Genomic DNA, 17,956 nt, shown 5'->3' with positions numbered 1-17,956 from the left:
AAGAGTCAGTTTTCTTGTACATAATCCGGCATTGTGACTTTTGTATTTAATTCGGATGCAATTTCTGTGTTTCATCGTCATTAAGAAGGTCATAGGGATACAGTAAACGTGAAGTGAAGCATCGGAATCTATAACTAGTGTCACAGGAATGGTTCAAAACTTAGACAGTAAGTAGAGTCAGTATTCTTGTACTTAAGTTGACATTGTGCCTCTTGTATTTAATTCCAATGCAATATCAGTGTTTCATCAACAATAAAAAGGTCAGAGGGATACAGCAAAACCTGAAGTGAAGCATCGGAATCTATAACTAGTGTCACAGGAATGGTTCAAAACTTAGACAGTAAGAAGAGTCAGTTTTCTTGTACTTAAGTCGGAATTGTGCCTTTTGTATTTAATTCCACTGCAATTTCTGTGTATCATCGTCAATAAGAAGGTCAGAGGGATACAGTAAACCTGAAGTGAAGCATCGGAATCTATAACTAGTGTCACTAAAATGGTTCAAATCATAGACAGTAAGAGGAGTCAGTTTTCTTGCACTTAAGGCGGCATTGTGCTTTTCGTATTTATTTCCGGTGCAATTTTTGTGTTTCATCGTCAATAAGAAGGTCAGAGGGATACAGTAAACCTGAAGTGAAGCATCAGAATCTATAACTAGTGTCACAGGAATGGTTCAAAACTTAGACAGTAAGAAGAGTCAGTTTTCTTGTACTTAAGTCGCCATTGTGCCTTTTGTATTTAATTCCAATCCAATTTCTGTGTATCATCGTCAATAAGAAGGTCACAGGGATATAGTGAACCTGAAGTGAAGCATCGGAATCTATAACTAGTGTCACAGGAATGGTTCAAAACATTGAGAGTAAGAAGAGTCAGTTTTCTTGTACTTAAGACGGCATTGTGCCTTTTGTAGTTAATTCCGATGCGATTTCTGTGTTTTAATGTCAATAAGAAGGTCAGAGGGATACAGTAAACCTGAAGTGAAGCATCGGAATCTATAACTAGTGTCACAGGAATGGTTCAAAGCATAGACAGTAAGAAGAGTCAGTATTCTTGTACTTAAGTCGGCATCGTGAGTTTTGTATTTAAATCCGATGCAATTTCTGTGTATCATCGTCAATAAGAAGGTCAGAGGGATACAGTACACCTGAAGTGATGCATGGGAATCTATAACTAGTGTCACAGGAATGGTTCAAAACATAGACAGTAAGAAGAGTCAGTTTTCTTGTACTTAAGTCGGCATTGTGCCTTTTGTATTTAACTCCGATGCAATTTCTGTGTTTCATCGTCAATAAGAAGGTCAGAGGGATACAGTAAACCCGAAGTGAAGCTTCGGAATCTATAACTAGTGTCACAGGAATCGTTCAAAACATAGACAGTAAAAAGAGTCAGTTTTCTTGTACTTAAGTCGGCATTGTGCCTTTTGTATTTAATTCCGATGCAATATCTGCGTTTCATAGTCAATAAGAAGTCAGTGGGATACAGTAAACCTGAAGTGAAGCATCGGAATCTATAAGTAGTGTCACAGGAATGGTTCAAAACATAGACAGTAAGAAGAGTCAGTTCTCTTGTACATAAGTTGGCATTGTGCCCATTGTATTTAATTACGATGCAATTTCTGTGTTTCATCGTCAACAAGAAGGTCAGAGGGATACAGTAAACCTGAAGTGAAGCATCAGAATCTGTAACTAATGTCCCAGGAATGGTTCAAAACATAGACAGTAAGAAGAGTCAGTTTTCCTGTACTTAAATCGGCATTGTGCCTTTTGTATTTAATTCCCATGCAATTTCAGTGTTTCATCGTCAATAAGAAGGTAAGGGGGATATAGTGAACCTGAAGTGAAGCATCGGAATCTATAACTAGTGTCACAGGAATGGTTCAAAACATAGAGAGTAAGAAGAGTCAGTTTTCTTGTACTTAAGTCGGCATTGTGCCTTTTGTAGTTAATTCCGATGCATTTTCTGTGTTTCAATGTCAATAAGAAGGTCAGAGGGATACAGTAAACATGAAGTGAACCATCGGAATCTATAACTAGTGTCACAGGAATGGTTCAAAGGATAGCCAGTAAGAAGAGTCAGTATTCTTGTACTTAAGTCGGCATCGTGCCTTTTGTATTTAAATCCTATGCAATTTCTGTGTATCATCGTCAATACGAAGGTCAGAGGGATACAGTAAACCTGAAGTGAAGCATCGGAATCAATAACTGGTGTCACAGGAATGGTTCAAAACATAGACAGTAGGAAGAGTCAGTTTTCTTGTACTTAAGTCGGCATTGTGCCTTTTGTATTTAATTCCGATGCAATATCCGTGTTTCACCTTCAATAAGAATGTCAGAGGGATACAGTAAACCTGAAGTGAAGCATCGGAATCTATAACTAGTGTCACAGGAATGGTTCAAAACATAGACAGTAAGAAGAATCAGTTTTCTTGTACTTAAGTCGGCATTGTTCCTTTTCTATTTAATTCCGAAGCAATATCTATGTTTCATCGTCAATAAGAAGGTCAGAGGGATATAGTAAACTTGAAGTGAAGCATCGGGATCTATAACTAGTGTCACAGGCATGGTTCAAAACATAGACAGTAAGAAGAGTCAGTTTTCTTGTACTGAAGTCGGCATTGTGCCTTTTGTATTTAATTCCGATGCAAATTCTGTGTTTCATCATCAATAAGAACGTCAGAGGGATACAGTAAAGCTGACGTGAAGTTTCGGAATCTATAACTAGTGTCACAGGAATTGTTCAAAACTTAGACAGTAAGAAGAATCAGTTTTCTTGTACTTAAGTCGGCATTGTGCCTTTTGTATTTAATTCCGATGCAATTTCTGTGTTTCATCGTCAATAAGAAGGTCAGAGGGATACAGTAAACCTGAAGTGAAGCATCGGAATCTATAACTAGAGTCACAGGAATGGTTCAAAACATAGACTGTAAGAAGAGTCAGTTTTCTTGTACTTAATTCGGCATTGTGCCTTTTGTATTTAATTCCGTTGCAATTTCTGTGTTTCATAGTCAATAAGAAGGTCAGAGGGATACAGTAAACCTGAGGTGAAGCATCGGAATCTATAACTAGTGTCACTGGAATGGTTCAAAACATAGACAGTAAGAAGAGTCAGTTTTCTTGTACTTAAGTCGGCATTGTTCCGTTTGTACTTAATTCCGATGCAATTTCTGTGTTTCATCGTCAATAAGAAGGTCGGAGGGATACAGTAAACCTCAAGTGAAGCATCGGAATCTATAACTAGTGTCACAGGAATGGTTCAAATCATAGACAGTAAGAGGAGTCAGTTTTCTTGCACTTAAGTCGGCATTGTGCTTTTCGTATTTATTTCCGGTGCAATTTCTGTGTTTCATCGTCAACAAGAAGGTCAGAGGGATACAGTAAACCTCAAGTGAAGCATCGGAATCTATAACTAGTGTCACAGGAATGGTTCAAAGCTTAGACAGTAAGAAGAGTCAGTTTTCTTGTACTTAAGTCGGCATTGTGCCTTTTGTATTTAATTCCAATGCAATTTCTGTGTATCATCGTCAATAAGAAGGTCAGAGGGATACAGTAAACCTGAAGTGAAGCATCCGAATCTATAACTAGTGTCACAGGAATGGTTCAAAACATAGACAGTAAAAAGAGTCAGTTTTCTTCTACTTAAGTATTCGTTGTGCCTTTTGTATTTAATTCCTATGCAATTTCTGTGATTCATCGTCAATAAGAAGGGCAGAGGGATACATTAAACCTGAAGTGAAGCAACGGAAGCTATAACTAGTGTCACAGGAATGGTTAAAACATAGACAGTAAGATGAACCGGCCTTCTTGTACTTGAGTCGGCATTGTGCCTTTTGTATTTGATTCCGATGCAATTTCAGTGTTTCATCGTCAATAAGAAGGTCAGAGGGATACAGTAAACCTGAAGTGAAGCATCGGAATCTATAACTAGAGTCACAGGAATGGTTCAAAACATAGACAGTAAGAAGAATCAGTTTTCTTGTACTTAAGTCGGCATTGTTCCTTTTCTATTTAATTCCGATGCAATATCTATGTTTCATCGTCAATAAGAAGGTCAGAGGGATATAGTAAACTTGAAGTGAAGCATCGGGATCTATAACTAGTGTCACAGGCATGGTTCAAAACATAGACAGTAAGAAGAGTCAGTTTTCTTGTACTGAAGTCGGCATTGTGCCTTTTGTATTTAATTCCGATGCAAATTCTGTGTTTCATCATCAATAAGAACGTCAGAGGGATACAGTAAAGCTGACGTGAAGTTTCGGAATCTATAACTAGTGTCACAGGAATTGTTCAAAACTTAGACAGTAAGAAGAATCAGTTTTCTTGTACTTAAGTCGGCATTGTGCCTTTTGTATTTAATTCCGATGCAATTTCAGTGTTTCATCGTCAATAAGAAGGTCAGAGGGATATAGTGAACCTGAAGTGAAGCATCGGAATCTATAACTAGTGTCACAGGAATGGTTCAAAACATAGAGAGTAAGAAGAGTCAGTTTTCTTGTACTTAAGTCGGCATTGTGCCTTTTGTAGTTAATTCCGATGCAATTTCTGTGTTTCAATGTCAATAAGAAGGTCAGAGGGATACAGTAAACCTGAAGTGAAGCATCGGAATCTATAACTAGTGTCACAGGATGGGTTCAAAGCATAGACAGTAAGAAGAGTCAGTATTCTTGTACTTAAGTCGGCATTGTTCCTTTTGTATTTAATTCCGATGCAATTTCTGCGTTTCATAGTCAATAAGAAGTCAGTGGGATACAGTAAACCTGAAGTGAAACATCGGAATCTATAAGTAGTGTCACAGGAATGGTTCAAAACATAAACAGTAAGAAGAGTCAGTTTACTTGTACTTAAGTCGGCATTGTGCCTTTTGTATTTAATTCCGATGCAATTTCTGTGTTTCATCGTCAATAAGAAGGTCAGAGGGATACAAGAAACCTGAAGTGAAGCATCGGAATCTATAAGTAGTGTCACAGGAATGGTTCAAAACATAGACAGTAAGAAGAGTCAGTTTTCTTGTACTTAAGTTGGCATTGTGCCCTTTGTATTTAATTCCGACGCAATTTCTGTGTTTCATCGTCAACAACAAGGTCAGAGGGATACAGTAAACCTGAAGTGAAGCATCAGAATCTGTAACTAATGTCACAAGAATGGTTCATAACATAGACAGTAAGAAGAGTCAGTTTTCCTGTACTTAAATCGGCATTGTGCCCTTTGTATTTAATTCCCATGCAATTTCAGTGTTTCATCGTCAATAAGAGGGTCAGAGGGATACAGTAAACATGAAGTGAAGCATCGGAATCTATAACTAGTGTCCCTGGAATGGTTCAAAACATAGACAGTAAGAAGATTCAGTTTTCTTGTACTTAAGTCGGCATTGTGCCTTTTCTATTTAATTCCGATGCAATTTTTGTGTTTCATCGTCAATCAGAAGGTTGGAAGGGTACAGTAAACCTGAAGTGAAGCATCGTAATCTGTAACTAGTGTCACAGGATTGGTTCAAAGCATAGACAGTAAGAAGAGTCAGTATTCTTGTACTTAAGTCGGCATTGTTCCTTTTGTATTTAATTCCGATGCAATTTCTGCGTTTCATAGTCAATAAGAAGTCAGTGGGATACAGTAAACCTGAAGTGAAACATCGGAATCTATAAGTAGTGTCACAGGAATGGTTCAAAACATAAACAGTAAGAAGAGTCAGTTTACTTGTACTTAAGTCATCATTGTGCCTTTTGTATTTAATTCCGATGCAATTTCGGTGTTTCATCGTCAATAAGTCAGTTTTCTTGTACTTAAGTTGGCATTGTGCCCATTGTATTTAATTACGATGCAATTTCTGTGTTTCATCGTCAACAAGAAGGTCAGAGGGATACAGTGAACCTGAAGTGAAGCATCAGAATCTGTAACTAATGTCACAGGAATGGTTCAAAACATAGACAGTAAGAAGAGTCAGTTTTCCTGTACTTAAATCGGCATTGTACCTTTTGTATTTAATTTCGATGCAATTTCTGTGTTTCCTCTTCAATAAGAAGGTCAGAGGGATACAGTAAACCTGAAGTGTAGCATCGGAATCTATAACTAGTGTCACAGGAATGGTTCAAAACATAGACAGTAAGAAGATTCAATTTCCTTGTACTTAATTCGGCATTGTTCCTTTTCCATTTAATTCCGATGCAATATCTATGTTTCATCGTCAATAACAAGGTCAGAGGGATACAGTATACCTGAAGTGAAGCATCGGAATCTATAACTAGTGTCACAGGCATGGTTCAAAACATAGACAGTAAGAAGAGTCAGTTTTCTTGTACTGAAGTCGGCATTGTGCCTTTTGTATTTAATTCCGATGCAATTTCGGTGTTTCATCGTCAATAAGAACGTCAGAGGGATACAGTAAAGCTGACGTGAAGTTTCGGAATCTATAACTAGTGTCACAGGAATTTTTCAAAACTTAGACAGTAAGAAGAATCAGTTTTCTTGTACTTAAGTCGGCATTGTGCCTTTTGTATTTAATTCCGATGCAATTTCTGTGTTTCATCGTCAATACGAAGGTCAGAGGGATACAGTAAACCTGAAGTGAAGCATCGGAATCTATAACTAGAGTCACAGGAATGGTTCAAAACATAGACAGTAAGAAGAGTCAGTTTTCTTGTACTTAATTCGGCATTGTGCCTTTTGTATTTAATTCCGTTGCAATTTCTGTGTTTCATAGTCAATAAGAAGGTCAGAGGGATACAGTAAACCTGAGGTGAAGCATCGAAATCTATAACTAGTGTCACTGGAATGGTTCAAAACATAGACAGTAAGAAGAGTCAGTTTTCTTGTACTTAAGTCGGCATTGTTCCGTTTGTACTTAATTCCGATGCAATTTCTGTGTTTCATCGTCAATAAGAAGCTCGGAGGGACACAGTAAACCGCAAGTGAAGCATCGGAACCTATAACTAGTGTCAAAGGAATGGTTCAAAACAGTCAGTAAGAAGAGTCAGTTTTCTTGTACTTAAGTCGGCATTGTGCCTTTTGTATTTACTTTCGATGCAATTTCTGTGTTTCATCGTCAATAAGAAGGTCAGAGGGATACAGTAAACATGAAGTGAAGCATCGGAATCTATAACTAGTGTCACATCAATGGTTCAAACATAGACAGAAAGAAGAGTCAGTTTTCTTGTACATAATCCGGCATTGTGACTTTTGTATTTAATTCGGATGCAATTTCTGTGTTTCATCGTCATTAAGAAGGTCATAGGGATACAGTAAACGTGAAGTGAAGCATCGGAATCTATAACTAGTGTCACAGGAATGGTTCAAAACTTAGACAGTAAGTAGAGTCAGTATTCTTGTACTTAAGTTGACATTGTGCCTCTTGTATTTAATTCCAATGCAATATCAGTGTTTCATCAACAATAAAAAGGTCAGAGGGATACAGCAAAACCTGAAGTGAAGCATCGGAATCTATAACTAGTGTCACAGGAATGGTTCAAAACTTAGACAGTAAGAAGAGTCAGTTTTCTTGTACTTAAGTCGGCATTGTGCCTTTTGTATTTAATTCCACTGCAATTTCTGTGTATCATCGTCAATAAGAAGGTCAGAGGGATACAGTAAACCTGAAGTGAAGCATCGGAATCTATAACTAGTGTCACTAAAATGGTTCAAATCATAGACAGTAAGAGGAGTCAGTTTTCTTGCACTTAAGGCGGCATTGTGCTTTTCGTATTTATTTCCGGTGCAATTTTTGTGTTTCATCGTCAATAAGAAGGTCAGAGGGATACAGTAAACCTGAAGTGAAGCATCAGAATCTATAACTAGTGTCACAGGAATGGTTCAAAACTTAGACAGTAAGAAGAGTCAGTTTTCTTGTACTTAAGTCGCCATTGTGCCTTTTGTATTTAATTCCAATCCAATTTCTGTGTATCATCGTCAATAAGAAGGTCACAGGGATATAGTGAACCTGAAGTGAAGCATCGGAATCTATAACTAGTGTCACAGGAATGGTTCAAAACATTGAGAGTAAGAAGAGTCAGTTTTCTTGTACTTAAGACGGCATTGTGCCTTTTGTAGTTAATTCCGATGCAATTTCTGTGTTTTAATGTCAATAAGAAGGTCAGAGGGATACAGTAAACCTGAAGTGAAGCATCGGAATCTATAACTAGTGTCACAGGAATGGTTCAAAGCATAGACAGTAAGAAGAGTCAGTATTCTTGTACTTAAGTCGGCATCGTGAGTTTTGTATTTAAATCCGATGCAATTTCTGTGTATCATCGTCAATAAGAAGGTCAGAGGGATACAGTACACCTGAAGTGATGCATGGGAATCTATAACTAGTGTCACAGGAATGGTTCAAAACATAGACAGTAAGAAGAGTCAGTTTTCTTGTACTTAAGTCGGCATTGTGCCTTTTGTATTTAACTCCGATGCAATTTCTGTGTTTCATCGTCAATAAGAAGGTCAGAGGGATACAGTAAACCCGAAGTGAAGCTTCGGAATCTATAACTAGTGTCACAGGAATGGTTCAAAACATAGACAGTAAAAAGAGTCAGTTTTCTTGTACTTAAGTCGGCATTGTGCCTTTTGTATTTAATTCCGATGCAATATCTGCGTTTCATAGTCAATAAGAAGTCAGTGGGATACAGTAAACCTGAAGTGAAGCATCGGAATCTATAAGTAGTGTCACAGGAATGGTTCAAAACATAGACAGTAAGAAGAGTCAGTTCTCTTGTACATAAGTTGGCATTGTGCCCATTGTATTTAATTACGATGCAATTTCTGTGTTTCATCGTCAACAAGAAGGTCAGAGGGATACAGTAAACCTGAAGTGAAGCATCAGAATCTGTAACTAATGTCCCAGGAATGGTTCAAAACATAGACAGTAAGAAGAGTCAGTTTTCCTGTACTTAAATCGGCATTGTGCCTTTTGTATTTAATTCCCATGCAATTTCAGTGTTTCATCGTCAATAAGAAGGTAAGGGGGATATAGTGAACCTGAAGTGAAGCATCGGAATCTATAACTAGTGTCACAGGAATGGTTCAAAACATAGAGAGTAAGAAGAGTCAGTTTTCTTGTACTTAAGTCGGCATTGTGCCTTTTGTAGTTAATTCCGATGCATTTTCTGTGTTTCAATGTCAATAAGAAGGTCAGAGGGATACAGTAAACATGAAGTGAACCATCGGAATCTATAACTAGTGTCACAGGAATGGTTCAAAGGATAGCCAGTAAGAAGAGTCAGTATTCTTGTACTTAAGTCGGCATCGTGCCTTTTGTATTTAAATCCTATGCAATTTCTGTGTATCATCGTCAATACGAAGGTCAGAGGGATACAGTAAACCTGAAGTGAAGCATCGGAATCAATAACTGGTGTCACAGGAATGGTTCAAAACATAGACAGTAGGAAGAGTCAGTTTTCTTGTACTTAAGTCGGCATTGTGCCTTTTGTATTTAATTCCGATGCAATATCCGTGTTTCACCTTCAATAAGAATGTCAGAGGGATGCAGTAAACCTGAAGTGAAGCATCGGAATCTATAACTAGTGTCACAGGAATGGTTCAAAACATAGACAGTAAGAAGAATCAGTTTTCTTGTACTTAAGTCGGCATTGTTCCTTTTCTATTTAATTCCGATGCAATATCTATGTTTCATCGTCAATAAGAAGGTCAGAGGGATATAGTAAACTTGAAGTGAAGCATCGGGATCTATAACTAGTGTCACAGGCATGGTTCAAAACATAGACAGTAAGAAGAGTCAGTTTTCTTGTACTGAAGTCGGCATTGTGCCTTTTGTATTTAATTCCGATGCAAATTCTGTGTTTCATCATCAATAAGAACGTCAGAGGGATACAGTAAAGCTGACGTGAAGTTTCGGAATCTATAACTAGTGTCACAGGAATTGTTCAAAACTTAGACAGTAAGAAGAATCAGTTTTCTTGTACTTAAGTCGGCATTGTGCCTTTTGTATTTAATTCCGATGCAATTTCTGTGTTTCATCGTCAATAAGAAGGTCAGAGGGATACAGTAAACCTGAAGTGAAGCATCGGAATCTATAACTAGAGTCACAGGAATGGTTCAAAACATAGACTGTAAGAAGAGTCAGTTTTCTTGTACTTAATTCGGCATTGTGCCTTTTGTATTTAATTCCGATGCAAATTCTGTGTTTCATCATCAATAAGAACGTCAGAGGGATACAGTAAAGCTGACGTGAAGTTTCGGAATCTATAACTAGTGTCACAGGAATTGTTCAAAACTTAGACAGTAAGAAGAATCAGTTTTCTTGTACTTAAGTCGGCATTGTGCCTTTTGTATTTAATTCCGATGCAATTTCTGTGTTTCATCGTCAATAAGAAGGTCAGAGGGATACAGTAAACCTGAAGTGAAGCATCGGAATCTATAACTAGAGTCACAGGAATGGTTCAAAACATAGACTGTAAGAAGAGTCAGTTTTCTTGTACTTAATTCGGCATTGTGCCTTTTGTATTTAATTCCGTTGCAATTTCTGTGTTTCATAGTCAATAAGAAGGTCAGAGGGATACAGTAAACCTGAGGTGAAGCATCGGAATCTATAACTAGTGTCACTGGAATGGTTCAAAACATAGACAGTAAGAAGAGTCAGTTTTCTTGTACTTAAGTCGGCATTGTTCCGTTTGTACTTAATTCCGATGCAATTTCTGTGTTTCATCGTCAATAAGAAGGTCGGAGGGATACAGTAAACCTCAAGTGAAGCATCGGAATCTATAACTAGTGTCACAGGAATGGTTCAAATCATAGACAGTAAGAGGAGTCAGTTTTCTTGCACTTAAGTCGGCATTGTGCTTTTCGTATTTATTTCCGGTGCAATTTCTGTGTTTCATCGTCAACAAGAAGGTCAGAGGGATACAGTAAACCTCAAGTGAAGCATCGGAATCTATAACTAGTGTCACAGGAATGGTTCAAAGCTTAGACAGTAAGAAGAGTCAGTTTTCTTGTACTTAAGTCGGCATTGTGCCTTTTGTATTTAATTCCAATGCAATTTCTGTGTATCATCGTCAATAAGAAGGTCAGAGGGATACAGTAAACCTGAAGTGAAGCATCCGAATCTACAACTAGTGTCACAGGAATGGTTCAAAACATAGACAGTAAAAAGAGTCAGTTTTCTTCTACTTAAGTATTCGTTGTGCCTTTTGTATTTAATTCCTATGCAATTTCTGTGATTCAACGTCAATAAGAAGGGCAGAGGGATACATTAAACCTGAAGTGAAGCAACGGAAGCTATAACTAGTGTCACAGGAATGGTTAAAACATAGACAGTAAGATGAACCGGCCTTCTTGTACTTGAGTCGGCATTGTGCCTTTTGTATTTGATTCCGATGCAATTTCAGTGTTTCATCGTCAATAAGAAGGTCAGAGGGATATAGTGAACCTGAAGTGAAGCATCGGAATCTATAACTAGTGTCACAGGAATGGTTCAAAACATAGAGAGTAAGAAGAGTCAGTTTTCTTGTACTTAAGTCGGCATTGTGCCTTTTGTAGTTAATTCCGATGCAATTTCTGTGTTTCAATGTCAATAAGAAGGTCAGAGGGATACAGTAAACCTGAAGTGAAGCATCGGAATCTATAACTAGTGTCACAGGATTGGTTCAAAGCATAGACAGTAAGAAGAGTCAGTATTCTTGTACTTAAGTCGGCATTGTTCCTTTTGTATTTAATTCCGATGCAATTTCTGCGTTTCATAGTCAATAAGAAGTCAGTGGGATACAGTAAACCTGAAGTGAAACATCGGAATCTATAAGTAGTGTCACAGGAATGGTTCAAAACATAAACAGTAAGAAGAGTCAGTTTACTTGTACTTAAGTCGGCATTGTGCCTTTTGTATTTAATTCCGATGCAATTTCTGTGTTTCATCGTCAATAAGAAGGTCAGAGGGATACAGTAAACCTGAAGTGAAGCATCGGAATCTATAAGTAGTGTCACAGGAATGGTTCAAAACATAGACAGTAAGAAGAGTCAGTTTTCTTGTACTTAAGTTGGCATTGTGCCCTTTGTATTTAATTCCGACGCAATTTCTGTGTTTCATCGTCAACAACAAGGTCAGAGGGATACAGTAAACCTGAAGTGAAGCATCAGAATCTGTAACTAATGTCACAAGAATGGTTCATAACATAGACAGTAAGAAGAGTCAGTTTTCCTGTACTTAAATCGGCATTGTGCCTTTTGTATTTAATTCCCATGCAATTTCAGTGTTTCATCGTCAATAAGAGGGTCAGAGGGATACAGTAAACATGAAGTGAAGCATCGGAATCTATAACTAGTGTCCCTGGAATGGTTCAAAACATAGACAGTAAGAAGATTCAGTTTTCTTGTACTTAAGTCGGCATTGTGCCTTTTCTATTTAATTCCGATGCAATTTTTGTGTTTCATCGTCAATCAGAAGGTTGGAAGGGTACAGTAAACCTGAAGTGAAGCATCGTAGTCTGTAACTAGTGTCACAGGATTGGCTCAAAACATAGACAGTAAGAAGAGTCAGTTTTCTTGTACTTAAGTCGGCATTGTGCATTTTCTATCTAATTCCTATGCAATTTCTGTGATTCATCGTCAATAAGAAGGGCAGAGCGATACAGTAAACCTGAAGTGAAGCAACGGAAGCTATAACTAGTGTCACAGAAATGGTTAAAACATAGACAGTAAGATGAACCGGCCTTCTTGTACTTGAGTCGGCATTGTGCCTTTTGTATTTGATTCCGATGCAATTTCAATGTTTCATCGTCAATAAGAAGGTCAGAGGGATATAGTGAACCTGAAGTGAAGCATCGGAATCTATAACTAGTGTCACAGGAATGGTTCAAAACATAGAGAGTAAGAAGAGTCAGTTTTCTTGTACTTAAGTCGGCATTGTGCCTTTTGTAGTTAATTCCGATGCAATTTCTGTGTTTCAATGTCAATAAGAAGGTCAGAGGGATACAGTAAACCTGAAGTGAAGCATCGGAATCTATAACTAGTGTCACAGGATTGGTTCAAAGCATAGACAGTAAGAAGAGTCAGTATTCTTGTACTTAAGTCGGCATTGTGCCTTTTGTATTTAATTCCGATGCAATTTCTGCGTTTCATAGTCAATAAGAAGTCAGTGGGATACAGTAAACCTGAAGTGAAACATCGGAATCTATAAGTAGTGTCACATGAATGGTTCAAAACATAAACAGTAAGAAGAGTCAGTTTACTTGTACTTAAGTCGGCATTGTGCCTTTTGTATTTAATTCCGATTCAATTTCTGTGTTTCATCGTCAATAAGAAGGTCAGATTGATACAGTAAACCTGAAGTGAAGCATCGGAATCTATAACTAGTGTCACAGGAATGGTTCAAAACATAGGGAGTAAGAAGAGTCAGTTTTCTTGTACTTAAGTCGGCATTGTGCCTTTTGTAGTTAATTCCGATGCAATTTCTGTGTTTCAATGTCAATAAGAAGGTCAGAGGGATACAGTAAACCTGAAGTGAAGCATCGTAATCTGTAACTAGTGTCACAGGATTGGCTCAAAACATAGACAGTAAGAAGGATCAGTTTTCTTGTACTTAAGTCGGCATTGTGCATTTTCTATCTAATTCCTATGCAATTTCTGTGATTCATCGTCAATAAGAAGGGCAGAGGGATACAGTAAACCTGAAGTGAAGCAACGGAAGCTATAACTAGTGTCACAGGAATGGTTAAAACATAGACAGTAAGATGAACCGCCCTTCTTGTACTTGAGTCGGCATCATGCCTTTTGTATTTAATTCCGATGCAATTTCTGTGTTTCATCGTTATTAAGGAGGTTAGAGGGATACAGTAAACCTGAAGTGAAGCGTCGGAATCTATAACTAGTGTCACCGGAGTGGTTCAAAACATAGACAGTAAGAAGAGTCAGTTTTCTTGTTCATAAGTCGGCATTGTGCCTTTTGTATTTAATTCCCATGCAATTTCTGTGTTTCATCGTCAATAAGAAGGTCAGAGGGACACAGTAAACATGAAGTGAAGCATCGGAATCTATATCTAGTGTCACAGGAATGGTTCAAAACATAGACAGTAAGAAGAGTCAGTTTTCTTGTACTTAAGTCGGCATTGTGCCTTTTGTATTTAATTCCGATGCAATTTCTGTGTTTCATCGTCAATAAGAAGGTCAGAGGGATACAGTAAACCTGAAGTGAAGCATCGGAATCTATAACTAGTGTCACAGGAATGGTTCAAAAGATAGACAGTAAGAAGAGTCAGTTTTCTTGTACTTAAGTCGGCATTGTGCCTTTTGTATTTAACTCCGATGCAATTTCTGTGTTTCATCGTCAATAAGAAGGTCAGAGGGATACAGTAAACCCGAAGTGAAGCATCGGAATCTATAACTAGTGTCACAGGAATCGTTCAAAACATAGACAGTAAAAAGAGTCAGTTTTCTTGTACTTAAGTAGGCATTGTGCCTTTTGTATTTAATTCCGATGCAATTTCTGCGTTTCATAGTCAATAAGAAGTCAGTGGGATACAGTAACCCTGAAGTGAAACATCGGAATCTATATGTAGTGTCACAGGAATGGTTCAAACATAAACAGTTAGAAGAGTCAGTTTACTTGTACTTAAGTCGGCATTGTGCCTTTTGTATTTAATTCCGATGCAATTTCTGTGTTTCATCGTCAATAAGAAGGTCAGAGGGATACAGTAAACCTGAAGTGAAGCATCGGAATCTATAAGTAGTGTCACAGGAATGGTTCAAAACATAGACAGTAAGAAGAGTCAGTTTTCTTGTACTTAAGTTGGCATTGTGCCCATTGTATTTAATTACGATGCAATTTCTGTGTTTCATCGTCAACAAGAAGGTCAGAGGGATACAGTGAACCTGAAGTGGAGCATCAGAATCTGTAACTAATGTCACAGGAATGGTTCAAAACATAGACAGTAAGAAGAGTCAGTTTTCCTGTACTTAAATCGGCATTGTGCCTTTTGTATTTAATTCCCATGCAATTTCAGTGTTTCATCGTCAAAAAGAGGGTCAGAGGGATACAGTTAACATGAAGTGAAGCATCGGAATCTATAACTAGTGTCCCTGGAATGGTTCAAAACATAGACAGTAAAAAGAGTCAGTTTTCTTGTACTTAAGTATTCGTTGTGCCTTTTGTATTTAATTCCGTTGCAAGTTCTGTGATTCATCGTCAATAAGAAGGTCAGAGGGATGCAGTAAACCTGAAGTGAAGCATCGCAATCTATAACTAGTGTCACAGGTATGGTTTAAACATAGACATTAAGAGGAGTCAGTTTTCTTGTACTTAAGTCGGCATTGTGATTTTTGTATTTGATTCCGATGCAATTTCAGTGTTTCATCGTCAATAAGAAGGTCAGAGGGATATAGTGAACCTGAAGTGAAGCATCGGAATCTATAACTAGTGTCACAGGAATGGTTCAAAACATAGAGAGTAAGAAGGGTCAGTTTTCTTGTACTTAAGTCGGCATTGTGCCTTTTGTAGTTAATTCCGATGCAATTTCTGTGTTTCAATGTCAATAAGAAGGTCAGAGGGATACAGTAAACCTGAAGTGAAGCATCGGAATCTATAACTAGTGTCACAGGAATGGTTCAAAGCATAGCCAGTAAGAAGAGTCAGTATTCTTGTACTTAAGTCGGCATCGTGCCTTTTGTATTTAAATCCGATGCAATTTCTGTGTATCATCGTCAATACGAAGGTCAGAGGGATACAGTAAATCTGAAGTGAAGCATCGGAATCAATAACTAGTGTCACAGGAATGGTTCAAATCAAAGAGAGTAAGAAGAGTCAGGTTTCTTGTACTTAAGTCGGTATTGTGCATTTTGTATTTAATTCCGATGAAATTTCTGTGTTTCATCGTCAATAAGAAGGTCAGAGGGACACAGTAAACCTGAAGTGAAGCATCGGAATCTATAACTAGAGTCACAAAAATGGTTCAAAACATAGACAGTTATAAGAGTCAGTTTTCTTGTACTTAAGTCGCCATTGTGCCTTTTCTATTTAATTCCGATGCAATTTCTGTGTATCATCGTCAATACGAAGGTCAGAGGGATACAGTCAACCTGAAGTGAAGCATCGGAATCAATAACTGGTGTCACAGGAATGGCTCAAAACATAGACAGTAGGAAGAGTCAGTTTTCTTGTACTTAAGTCGGCATTGTGCCTTTTGTATTTAATTCCGATGCAATATCCGTGTTTCATCTTCAATAAGAAGGTCAGAGGGATACAGTAAACCTGAAGTGGACCAGCGGAATCTATAACTAGTGTCACAGGAATGGTTCAAATCATAGACAGTAAGAAGAATCAGTTTTCTTGTACTTAAGTCGGCATTGTTCCTTTTCTATTTAATTCCGATGCAATATCTATGTTTCATCGTCAATAAGAAGGTCAGAGGGATACAGTAAACCTGAAGTGAAGCATCGGAATCTATAACTAGTGTCACAGGCATGGTTCAAAACATAGACAGTAAGAAGAGTCAGTTTTCTTGTACTGAAGTCGGCATTGTGCCTTTTGTATTTAATTCCGATGCAATTTCTGTGTTTCATCGTCAATAAGAACGTCAGAGGGATACAGTAAAGCTGACGTGAAGTTTCGGAATCTATAACTAGTGTCACAGGAATTGTTCAAAACATAGACAGTAAGAAGAGTCAGTTTTCTTGTACTTAAGTCGGCATTGTTCCGTTTGTACTTAATTCCGATGCAATTTCTGTGTTTCATCGTCAATAAGAAGGTCGGAGGGATACAGTAAACCTCAAGTGAAGCATCGGAATCTATAACTAGTGTCAAAGGAATGGTTCAAAACATAGACAGTAAAAAGAGTCAGTTTTCTTGTACTTAAGTCGGCATTGTGCCTTTTGTATTTAACTCCGATGCAATTTCTGTGTTTCATCGTCAATAAGAAGGCAGAGGGGTACAGTAAACCTGAAGTGAAGCATCGGAATCCATAACTAGTGTCATAGGAATGGTTCAAACATAGACTGTAAGAAGAGTCAGTTTTCTTGTACCTAAGTCGGTATTGTGCCTTTTGTATTTACTTTCGAAGCAATTTCTGTGTTTCATCGTCAATAAGAAGGTCAGAGGGTTACAGTAAACCTGAAGTGAAGCATCGGAATCTATAACTAGTGTCACATCAATGGTTCAAACATAGACAGAAAGAAGAGTCAGTTTTCTTGTACATAAGGCGGCATTGTGACTTTTGTATTTAATTCGGATGCAATTTCTGTGTTTCATCGTCATTAAGAAGGTCAGAGGGATACAGTAAACGTGAAGTGAAGCATCGGAATCTATAACTAGTGTCGGTGGAATGGTTCAAAACTTAGACAGTAAGAAGAGTCAGTTATCTTGTACTTAAGTCGGAATTGTGCCTTTTGTATTTAATTCCAATGCAATTTCTGTGTATCATCGTCAATAAGAAGGTCAGAGGTATACAGTAAACCTGAAGTGAAGCATCGGAATCTATAACTAGTGTCACTGGAATGGTTCAAATCATAGACAGTAAGAGGAGTCAGTTTTCTTGCACTTAAGTCGGCATTGTGCTTTTCGTATTTATTTCCGGTGCAATTTCTGTGCTTCATCGTCAATAAGAAGGTCAGAGGGATACAGTAAACCTGAAGTGAAGCATCGGAATCTATAACTAGTGTCACAGGAATGGTTCAAAACTTAGACAGTAAGAAGAGTCAGTTTTCTTGTACTTAAGTCGGCATTGTGCCTTTTGTATTTAATTCCAATGCAATTTCTGTGTATCATCGTCAATACGAAGGTCAGAGGGATACAGTAAACCTGAAGTGAAGCATCGGAATCTATAACTAGTGTCACAGGAATGGTTCAAAACATAGACAGAAAAAAGAGTCAGTTTTCTTCTACTTAAGTATTCGTTGTGCCTTTTGTATTTAATTCCGATGCAAGTTCTGTGTTTCATCGTCAATAAGAAGGTCAGAGGGATACAGTAAACCTGACGTGAAGCATCGGAATCTATAACTAGTGTCAGAGGAATGGTTTAAACATAGACATTAAGAGGAGT

The sequence above is a fragment of the Schistocerca serialis genome, chromosome 2 (assembly GCF_023864345.2).
Source record: "Schistocerca serialis cubense isolate TAMUIC-IGC-003099 chromosome 2, iqSchSeri2.2, whole genome shotgun sequence".
In the NCBI taxonomy this organism is placed as follows: Eukaryota; Metazoa; Arthropoda; class Insecta; order Orthoptera; family Acrididae; genus Schistocerca; species Schistocerca serialis.
Note: the sequence above shows the minus strand (reverse complement) of the source record.